Source organism: Rutidosis leptorrhynchoides, chromosome 3 (assembly GCF_046630445.1).
Source record: "Rutidosis leptorrhynchoides isolate AG116_Rl617_1_P2 chromosome 3, CSIRO_AGI_Rlap_v1, whole genome shotgun sequence".
Taxonomy (NCBI): domain Eukaryota; kingdom Viridiplantae; phylum Streptophyta; class Magnoliopsida; order Asterales; family Asteraceae; genus Rutidosis; species Rutidosis leptorrhynchoides.
This window is the reverse complement of record NC_092335.1, coordinates 194974619-194987273: the sequence shown is the minus strand read 5'-3', so window position 1 is coordinate 194987273 and position 12655 is coordinate 194974619.

Genomic DNA, 12655 nt, shown 5'->3' with positions numbered 1-12655 from the left:
AAGATCTCACTATTCCATTAGACGAAATCCAAATCAACGAAAACTTCAATTTATGGAAGAATCCGTCGAAATAATGGATCGTGAGGTTAAATGACTTAAGAAAAACAAGATACCAATTGTTAAGGTTCGATGGAATGTCGTAGAGGACCTGAGTTCACCTGGGAGCGTTGATATAGCCAAAACGGACAGTTTTTAATTGCGCAGTGTCGCCAGGCCGCGGCTCGCCAGGATCAGCCACTCGTGGGAGAAGGTACTGTTTTAAATTTATATTTAGCGGGGCTTAAATCTTACTACTCCTTATAAGTAAGGGAAGTATGACCTAGAGTCTTATTTTTGAGATATCAGTAACATCGAACCTATATTTTAGCCTGCGATAGTTAGGGAGTAGTGAATGTTTATTTTGGGATTTTCTAGTTTATAAGACAGGTAAAGTAAATGCGATAAAATTTTTAATTCAGATAAGGTTAAAGTAAGTGCATACTATGATTTCGTCAGTTATGTTGCCGAGATTATGAAATGCTGGCTCATGAATAGGCAGAGGCCTTGTATTCATTACACTAATCCTAAACGCCCCTGTCATAAGACATGTCACTAGGTACTGCGTTAGGCTTGAAGATTCTAAATAGGCAGCAACGTCCCTTACTCCCGACGTCCGTGCAGTCTGACTACAGGCATACACGTTCAGACGGCTCATCCAATTGAGCGACTCGGTTGGGTGACGTATTAACATTCTAAAATGGTCTAAACTTTCTTAAGCATAATAGAATACATGGTTTACCATATCCGAGAGACGTGATGTGTTTCAATGCTTTCGTTAATGATTGGTAAGAGATAGTTAGGCCCTTAAAAAGAGTTCAACCATAAAGAACACCATGGCCAAGTCAAGTTGACTTCCATGAACACGTTCGGTTATCCTAATGGTCCAATCCTTTATGTGTCTAAACAAACATTTCCTTAATTAACTAAGAATCCCTCAAGCGGGGTGCAATGCTTGAGACCTCGTTATGGTGCAGTGTACTGGTCAACACTAACCGTGTTCCATGGCCTTACTTAGCAGAGGTATAGCTTACAACAACCGCTGTGCTTCAGTGTGCACGTACGAAGTTTATATGCTTGGTGGCTACACTAGCATGGTCTAGGACCGACAATGTACTAAGGGTCTAGTCAGATGTTTCACTATGAAAGAGCCCTCAGTCAGAATCCAAAGCTCGATAAACTTAGTACAACCGGTGCGCCTCGGTCGATCCTACGTTGTATCCGATAAACTTCTCTTACCAAGGGGTGACACAGATAGTGTACTCTGAATCAGGGTTCGCGACTTCCCAATAACAGCGCCTATAACTACGTTCTATTAGTTGGAAAAGCGATTGAGTTTAAAGCATAATCGGAAAGCATTTCGATAGCATACACAAACCATAATATTATTTTGGCATTATAACTGCTTACATCATAGCATACACTAAAGATAACTACTCACTAATCATGGAAACAATATCATAAAACATTATATAAGATAAAGGATAGAAGTACCAGCAGATTAAACGAGTTCCGAATACAAAAGTGACAACTTCAAGACTCCAGACCGCTCCTAATACAATCTTCAGCGTTCTTCTCCGGGTACTAGGTTTCCCGCACGGAGTTGAAGGCCTTGAGAGTATGACTAATATTGTACAAGAGAGAGAAAGAAGTGAATTGAAGTGTGTGTTGGAATGAATGACAAAGACCCTTTAAATAGACTTGGAATTTGCTAGAATACGTCTGGCAGGCCGCATGGGAGGCCTTATGGTGGGGCGTATTTGGTAGGCCGTATTGCTGGCAGACCGCATGGTGGGCCATGTGTTGGGGCGTATTTGGCAGGCCGTATCCATACAGGCAGGCCGTATCCATACAGGCAGGCCGTATGGCAGCCCGTATGGCAGGCCGGATTTGATGCTGGTCAGCCTTGATTCCCTGGATCGTAACTTGATTTCTTGTCTTTCACCGTTTTTGCTCTAAAATCTTCGTTTTAGCTCCGATTCTCTTGATTCTTTTTGCACCACCTTCGTAATTACTTGTTCTTCAATTCTAACTAACGAAGTAGGTATTTTGACGATAAAGTTCGAATCTTTCTTGCTTTTGGGCCTTAATACCGGGGTAAAAACGTGACTTTTTAGCCGATATCAAGCGTGAAGATCAGATGAAGAAGAAATACCCGCACCTGTTTCCAGAAGATTCGTCAACACCTTCTACAACTTAAAATTTCGGGACGAAATTTATATAACGGGTAGGTACTGTAGTGACCCGAACTTTTCCATATTTATATATATTAAATGAAATTGATATTTACATGATTAAATGTTTCCAACATTTTAAGCAATCAAACTTGTTAAGACTTGATTATTTGAAATGAGTGTCATGTAGACAATTGACCACCCAAGTTGACCGGCGATTCACGAACGTTAAAACTTGTAAAAACTATATGATATATATATATATATATATATATATATATATATATATATATATATATATATATATATATATATATATATATATATATATATATATAGTTAACATGATATTATGATAATTAAGTATATCACTAGGTATATTAACAATGAGTTATATACATAAAAATGAGACTACTAAGTTAAGAAACTCAAAATGATATATATAACGATTATCGTTATAACAACTTCTTATTAAATACATATGTATCATATTAAGATATTGTTACACTATATTTAACATGATAAAATGATAATTATATATATCATTAAGTATATTAACAATGAACTACATATGTAAAACAAGACTACTAACTTAAGAATTTCGAAACAATATATATACGTAACGATTATCGTTGTAATAGTATTTTAACATATATATATATATATATATATATATATATATATATATATATATATATATATATATATATATATATATATATATATATATATATATATGATGTTAAGATATATTCATACACCATGTTATCATGTTAACATAACAATTTAACATCTCATTTAAGTATAATAACAATGAATTAATTATATTTAACAAGATCGTTAACTTAAAGGTTTCGAAACAACACTTACATGTAACGACTAACGATGACTTAACGACTCAGTTAAAATGTATATACATGTAGTGAATTTAGATGTATTAGTAAACTTTTGAAAGACTTCAAGACACATATCAAAGTACTTCTACTTAACAAAAATGCTTACAATTACATCCTCATTCATTTTCATCAACAATTCTACTGGTATGCACCCGTATTCGTACTCGTACAATACACAGCTTCTAGATGTATATACTTTTGGTATATACACTTCAATGATCAGCTCCTTAGTAGCCCATGTAAGTCATTAAATATGTGGGAACCTTCATTTGGCAACTAGCATGAAATATCTCACAAAATTACAAAAAATATTATAAATCATTCATGAATTATTTACATGAAAACAAACTTACACATCCTTTATATCTAATCCATATACCAACGACCAAAAACACCTACAAACACTTTCATTCTTCAATTTTATTCATCTAATTGATCTCTCTCAAGTTCTATCTTCAAGTTCTAAGTGTTCTTCATATATTCTATAAGTTCTAGTTTCATAAAACCAAGAACACTTTCAAGTTTGCAAGATTACTTCCAAGCTTTCTAATCCATTACAAGTAATCATCCAAGATCAAGAAACCTTTGTTACTTACAGTAGGTTATCTCTCTAATTCAAGGTAATACTCATATTCAAACTTTGATTCAATTTCTATAACTATAACAATCTTAATTCGAGCAGAAATCTTACTTGAACTTGTTTTCGTGTCATGATTCTACTTCAAGAACTTTCAAGCCATCCAAGAATCTTTTGAAGCTAGATCAATTCTCGTCACTTCCAGTAGGTTTACCTACTAAAATTAAGGTAGTAATGATGTTCATAACATCATTCGATTCATACATATAAAGCTATCTTATTCGAAGATTTAAACTTGTAATCACTAGAACATAGTTTAGTTAATTCTAAACTTGTTCGCAAATAAAGTTAATCCTTCTAACTTGACTTTTAAAATCAACTAAACACATGTTCTATATATATGATATACTAACTTAATGATTTAAAACCTGGAAACACGAAGAACACCGTAAAACCAGACATACGCCGTCGTAGTGAAATCGGGGGCTGTTTTGGGTTAAAAATAAAAATAAAAAGTATCTTAATCTTTGAATTGGAAGTTTGTTTTCTGGAAAAATGATATTACATATGAACATGATACTATATCCAAAAATCATGGTTAAACACAAAGTGGAAGTATGTTTTTCAAAATGGTCATCAAGATGTCGTTTTTTCGACGGAAATGACGTCCTATTTAAAAAATGACTTGTAACCTGTATTTTCAACTATGAACTTATAGTTTTTCTGTTTAGTTTCGTAAATTTTAGTTCATTATGAAACCATAGCAACTTGAATCACTCAAAACGGATTTGAAACGAAGAAATGACGGGTAAAACAAAATTGGATAAACTTGATAGTTTTAGCTACGAAAATTTTATAACAAATCGAGACTAAACATATCCTAACTAATTTATATTGTATTATACATATTATGTAATCTTGGGATACCATATACACGTATACAATGTTTTGATATATCATATCGACCCATCTATATATATTATTTGGAACAACCATAGACAATCTATATTCAGTAATATTTGAGTTAGCTATACAGGGTTGAGGTTGATTCCAAAAACATATATACTTTGAATTGTGATCTAGCCTGAGACGTGTATACACTGGGTCGTGGATTGATTCAAGATAATATATATTGATTTATTTCTGTACATCTAACTGTGGAAAACTAGTTGTAGGTTACTAACGAGGACTGCTAACTTAACAAACTTAAATCATAAAAATGTAATAAAAAATGTTGTGAATATATTTCGATCATACTTTGATATATATGTACACATTTGTTATAGGTTCGTGAATCGACCAGTGGCCAAGTCTTACTTCCGACAAAGTAAAAATATGTGAAAGTGAGTTATAGTCCCACTTTTACAATCTAATATTTTTTTTGGGATGAGAATACATGCAGCTTTATAAATGTTTTAAAAAATAGACACAAGTACGCAAAACTACATTCTATGGTTGGATTATTAAACCAAATATCACCCTTCAAGTATGGTAACCTAAGAATTAGGGAAATGGCTCCTAATTGACGCGAATCCTAAAGATAGATCTATTGGGATTAACAACCCCCATTCAGGTTATGGATGGTATAGTACTTTGAGATTATTATACAGACGAGAGGTTCTGTTTTGCGGATATTCTATGCATTAAGTTAACGTCGGTTACCAGGTGTTCAACATATGAATGATTTTTATCTCTATGCAGTTTGCGAAATGCCTGATATGAGATGTGTTATAAAAATGAAATCTTGTGGTCTATTATTATGATTTGATAATATATAGGTTAAACCTATAACTCACCAACATTTTTGTTAACGTTTTAAGCATGTTTATTCTCAGGTGATTATTAAGAGCTTCCGCTATTGCATACTAAAATAAGGACAAGATTTGGAGTCCATGCTTGTATGATATTGTGTAAAAACTGCATTCAAGAATATTATTTTCGATGTAATATATTCTTATTGTAAACCATTATGTAATGATCGTGTGTAAACGGTATATTTTAAATTATCATTATTTGATAATCTATGTAATGCTTTTTAAACCTTTATCGATAAAATAAATGTTATGGTTGTTTTAAAAATGAATGCAGTCTTTGAAAAACGTCTCATATAGAGGTCAAAACCTCGCGACAAAATCAATTAATATGGAACGTTTATAATCAATATGAACGGGACATTTCAAATGTGGTAAGCGTCACCCAACGGTTTCGCTTTTTGTCGGCCACATTCGTGTGTACGTAGTAGTGCTTTTCGGAAGACACTTTCGTCGGCCACGTACATGTGTTGGATAGTGTTATTTCATTTGATGACTAGTACTATTGGGTATGGTTAACCATATTTTTTTGTGTTTGTTGTGTAGCATATTATATTGTGATTATATGCGGTTGTGATGCTAGCTTGTATGCGGATTTTTGTTTGTTTGTGCAAGGAAGCAAGTTATGTATGTATGCATATAAGTATTGCACTCACTAAGCATTAGATTAACCCTATCGTTGTTTACCTTTTTATAGGTACCGATTAATTTGGCTTGAAGCTATCTAGTTGCTAGACTAGACTCTTATTAGCGCTTGAGCTTGGCGGATAGGCTTGTAGTCTTTGGACTTGGGTGGGGGATTGGTAAAATCCCCAAGATCATGCTCGCGATAGTGGGTTGGGTCATTGAGTCAAAACTCAACGTTTTGTGTGGAATTTGAGTCTTAATATACACCTTGTTAAATTATGGGTTTCGAGTACCCGGTTGTGTAAATTCGTAACTTAGTGTATTTTGGGTTGTTATAACTTCTAAACAGGTTGTGGTTGAATTGGTGTAATGTTTTGTGATTTGAAAAATGGGTCAAACACTTGTGATATATTTGTTGTAAATAGGAAACTTTCCCATCTTGAGGTCGCGCCGGGACACTCTTCTATCGCGACGCGACATCCTGTGGAATTTGAAAGTCGAGCTTATTTAACAAATAAGACCATCTGGAATAGTGTGATGTCGCGACGCGACCATCTTGGCTCGCGACGCGAGTAGGAGCTGGAAAGGATGGTCTGGACTGGTAACATGCTCGATATTAGAGACATACTTGGGACCGCGCCGCGAGCAGTTTGGCTCACAACGCTAGGGCAGTTAACGTACCGAGCTTTTAACGAGCTACTCGAGTTCGAGCTCGTTTAAGAAGAGTTCGAGTTTGATAACTTTCGAACACGAGTCGAGCTCGAACATAATTTATTGCTCGATTAATTTCATGAGCCGAGCTATAAAAATTAATATTCGGCTCGACTCGTTCGAATACTCGTTCGACAAACTCAAATCGAACTAGCTTTTCAAACAAGCCTGTCGATCGAGTCTATCGAGCGAGCCTACCAAGCATGCCTCGAGCTGTTTATCGAGCGAGCAATAAGGCAACCATATCCAGCTGAACCATATCGATCGAGCCTACCGAGCATGCCTTGAGCTGTTTGTTGAGAGAGCCATGAGGAAACCATATCCAACTGTCAATACTAAATATTTTTAAAAAATATATGTTGTTGGCAAGATTCAAGCACCAGATCCCTTGTACCTAATCTCAAGTCGTTTGCCATTACAGCATAAGAGACGTTAGTTCTTATAGTGGTACTGTACTATATTAAAGATGATCTTTTTTTTTAAAGTATTCAAATGATATAATCAAATAATTTATTTAATTACATAAATTGCACATTACATTTTATACTCATTTTATATCACTTATACTTATACTTACGCATTTGTAAATAATTATTCTTAGTTTTAAATTAGAAACCATTCATAATATACATATTATTATTATTAATATATTAATATTAATTAACGCTTTTAATAGGAAAATAATGCATAAGTATTATTATCTTAATTGTAATTATGGACCAAAATTAAATTTATTATTGATAATTAATTAATTTTAGTAACCACTTTTTTTTATTAGCAAGGAAACCCTCTATGAGCGAGAACATTGACTCACTCATAAAGGGTAAACTTAGGGTAACTTTGCTCAAAAAGGAATCCTTCCATGATCATCTCCAAGATTTAACTTCAAAAGTTTAAGTGGATCTCGAAAAGGTATAAAAATTCATCATAACTTGTCATTAATGGTTGATTAATCCCCAATCCTATGTTTCGTCATAGAACTTGTATTGGTTAATTCTCAATCAGTCGAGCTACATGGCTACTGCAACTTCGATGTCTCTTTTTTGCTGTTTAGTTTATAGCACTCTACTAATGTTCATTTCGCTCTAATGAGCTCAAAGCTTGGGGCAAAACGGGTAGGATTCGGGTTACTTTATCGCTGCTAGATCAACACTGTGGCCCCATCCTTCCGTGCTTGTTTCTTTTTCAAGTCTGGTTCTCAAGTCTTGTTTCTTATTTTTGTCGGATAAACTAGATATTTTCCTGTATCGGTATACCGCTGATTGTACTTTGTAAATTCATTATAGAGTAGGGATGGCAAAATGACCCGTACCCGATGGGAAAACCCAAAACCCGTTATAATTGAGTTGGGTCTGACCCGAGTCCGTCGGGTCATGGACCGGGTATGGAGATGGTTACAAAAAAAAATTCCGGGTTCGGGTATGGTTTTGGATACAAACCCATTTACCCGACCCGTTTACCCGACCCACATACCCGTATACCCGGCCCAAGGAATTTTAATAATAATTTTTATGTAAAATTTTAGTATTAGTATTATATTGTTAATGTATGAAAGATTTCTCTTATTTGTTTTGAAAACGAGTATAATTTTATTCAATATAATTATATACAACAAGTTTTCGAGACGTGATATTTTATATACTTTGTGTATTTGAGTATTTTAGAAAATTTCCAATCATTTTTTGTATGTGATATTTTACAATACTTTAAACATGAAGTAGTTAAGTTATTTTTCGCTATTTTGATTTGGTAAAAATAAATACAGAATGACTAATCGGGTATACCCGTTTACCCGTGGAGAAACCCGAAACCCGATAGTATGTAAGTAAATGGGGACCCGACGGGTATTGGGCCGAGGTTTGGGGCGGGGTTTCTTAATCGGTTTCGGGTCTGGGATTACCTAAACCCGACCCAAACCCTATGACGCCCCGTACAAAATCAACGTGTACGGATCATCAACAACAGGTCCATTACACAGTACAATACTACATGCTGTTTTAAAACAAGTTTTGCATTCATGAAAAGGTGACGTCTTTACCAACGTCAAATGTTTTACAAAGATAACGTGCTTCTACGAATAGAAAGCATTAACATAAGTATGTGGCACAAAGGTCATTACAAAGCCATTGTTGAAATATAATATAAGTTGTGAATGCAAAGTAAAAGTTCCATAATTGAGACATCTCTAAGTAATGCAGGTGAAGTCTAATACAGCGAGTTTGTAACAGCAAGTCCATAACACCAAGACTCTAACAACAAGTCTAACAGCAGAAGCAACAACGTCTAACAACTTAATAAAGGAGCAATTTTTAAATAATTTAAAGGTATAACTTAGTATGTACTAACCAAAATAAGTAAAGGTAAATTTATTAACTTAATTATATACATACATATATGATTTTATAAATGGCATGAGTGACAGAAAAATTTTATTACTTTCATTTGTCCATAAATCTCGTGAGGACTGCACAAATAAACAACGTGTAAAATTTTTGATAAACATAGTTTTTAGTATTTTAGAGGTTACGAGTTGAAAAAGATCGAGTGAAAAAATCTTTGAATCATCGGGTGACATGTCACTAGGTAATGAAAACTATTGAATTAAATGTGGTTTTGATAATTATCAGGACATAAGTCTTTGGGCCAAAAACGTTCACGTGCGAAGCCTTTGCTAAAAAGTAAGGTATGAAGGATAGAGCATGAGGACGAGAAGTTAGTCGCTTCTTGACTTTGCAAAATGCCAAACAGGTTATGACCAATATTAGAGTCGGAATATTGGTGGTGTTAATATCACTAAATGAGAATCTCTTGATTTCGACGGTTGTAAAGTCTTCATGGTGACTTGGATACGAATAACATGAAAAATTTTATATAGCAAGCAACGAAAATTTTATAGAATTCGTTTAAGGTGACAATGTAAGAAAAGAAACGAAGTTCTTAGTAAACTAGAGTTATGTACAACATGTACTATTCTAAATAAAATATCTTTTGAATAAAAGAATTGATTTGTAAAAGTTAAAGTAAAATTTCATATGTACTAGTCAAAAATAAGTAATTATTTACTTTATTTTATATAACATATATGATTTCAAAAATTTGCACGAATGGCAAATAAAATAAATTTATTTTTATAAAACTTTGAGAGGATCGCACAGTAAAATAGTGTGTAAAATTTTGACAAACAAAATTTTCATATTTCGGAGGTTACAAGTTGGAAAAAGATTGATGAGGATCGAGTAAAAGATTTTTTTTTTTTTTTTTGAAAATTTCGGGTGATATTTGAGCAACAATGTCACAAGGTAATGAAAACTGTTGAATTTAAATGTGGTTGATGACTATTAGTAGGGCATAAGTCCTTTGACAAAAAATGCTTAAGTGTAAAGCTGTTGCTTATAAGTGAGATACAAACGGGAGAGTATGAGGATGAGAATTAACTACCCATTGATTTTGGAAAATTTTGAACTGGTATGACTAATATCGAAGTAAGAAGGATGATGGTGTGATTATCATCAAATAAGAAATCTCTCGGAATAAGTTAGGATTTAGAGTCACGTAAGAATGAGTATCAAATAAGATTCTTGGGTAGTTCCTTAATATAGAATTTGAATCGCTGAAGTGACGGGATACAATTTCCTTTCCATATCGTTGTGCAAGTTTGTCCATTGTATTGGTTTCTTTCCTGGCTAGAAAGTGGGCAGTTTTGGTCAGACGGTCAGCAATGACCCAGATAGTGTCATAACCGCCTACCGTTTTCGGTAGATTCGTGATGAAATCCATTGTTATTCCTTCACATTTCCATTGTGAGATTTCGGGCTGTTGAAGTAACCCAGATGGCTTTTGGCTCACCATTCTCACGAGGTATAAGAATAATCTTCTCACGATAAATAACTTTCGTTTTCATCCTTGAAAGCCAGTCCGTTCCAACTATTTCATCAAAGCTTCCTAACTTGATGAGTATTAGGTTAATCCTACAGTCCATTCCAACTTTTACATCAAGCTTCCCAAATTGATGGGTGTTAGGTTAATCTTAAGGTTCATTCCATCCAAATCTTATTATACTACCGTGAAAAATTCTATCAATCTTCTCAAATAACATTTTCTTGTGTGTAGGTAACTAATCCTTTCCAACTACTACTTTAAAACTTCCAAGTTTTGTTGATATGAGGTCATCTCCAAATGACCCACCTGTTAATTTTAAGGTACTATCATAAATTATTCCTCTATCTCTTCCAGCTTACCATTAGTTTGTCCTATAGTATACTTAACTCTCATGATTGTTAATGACTTATTAGTCATAACACTAAGGTTCTTAGATATAAGGTTTCTATCGTTCTAGTATTAACCAACTCCGAGACAATAAAACGTTATGACGAAACGTATCCTAACTAAATTCAGGATCCATGCGAGTCCCCATAGCTGAGATAACGATTGCCCTATCGCAAGTAAGTCCAAAGTTTTTCCTATTTGAGAACTTTTTCCTTAAGTGTCGAGGGTGTCTATATCTATAACAAATTTTTGGGTTATCAATTCTGCAATCAAGGCCCTTCTTGTGTAGTGTCTGGGCTACGTGGCTATTCTTTCCCTACCTCTAACAGACCATAATGCGCATACTCAAGTGGTTCCTACTAAAATTTTCTTTGAATCACTTCATATTCCTTATATAGTAAAATTGGAACTTCTGCAAGATTTATTTCAATATAATCACGCTGGCCTGGCTTCATTATATTGTACTAAATCGTATGTTCATTCCAATATCACTCCATATGGTCAATGTAACGTGATCACTTCAAGTTCTACTCAATTTCATCTAACGGTGCTTTATCTATGCTGTGATGACCCGGAAATTTCTGACCAAATTTAAACTTAATCTTTGTATGATTAACGTTTCCGACACGATAAGCAAAGTCTGTAAAACTGAATCTCAATATTTTTGAACTACTTTCATATGTTTAATTACCCATTGACTGTTCTCGACGATTCGCAAATAATTATATGAAAATAGATACATATATATAATATAACTTGAAAGCGTAACAAGTATTAATTGTATGAATAGCTTGCGACGTATATTTAAAAACGTGTTTATAAATTTTGAGAATAGATATTAACTTGGTTATGAAACGTTTGATAAATACTATTATATTAATAAATTACGAGACGATGATTTATAGAAGTAAATGACCAAAACACTCAAACGTATGAGTTATATTTCGAGTGGTATAGTTTATGGATAATTTAAGTCTATATTTTGACAAAGGTACGAGTCACTAAACGTATAGTGCTAGTTTTCTAAGCGTACGAAGTAATGTTTAAAAAACCGGAACCGGGACATAAGTCGAGTAACGACGTACGACTTATCGGAACAAAAAGTACAAATCAACTATACACGGAAATATAATATAATATATAATTAATTAATTTAAATTATATATATTATATTAATATTTAATTATGTCGACGAGCTAAATTACAACACAAATGTGAGCTGGCAGGAGCAGCCATGCGATCGCATGGCATATAGGCACAGAACCCATGCGATCGCATGGGGTCTGAATTCATGAGACATCTATAAAAGCTCGATCAGTTTACTTCACAAACACACACATCTATCTATCTTTACTCCGTATTATTATTTATATTATTATTATTGTTTTTATTATTATTATTATTATTATTATTATTATTATTATTATTATTATTATTATTATTATTATTATTATTATTAATCTTATTATTATTACTAGTAGTAGTATTATTATACATAAAATACTACGACGAGGTCATGAGCGTGTCACTTTCAAAATGGGTTCTCAAACGGGTTAA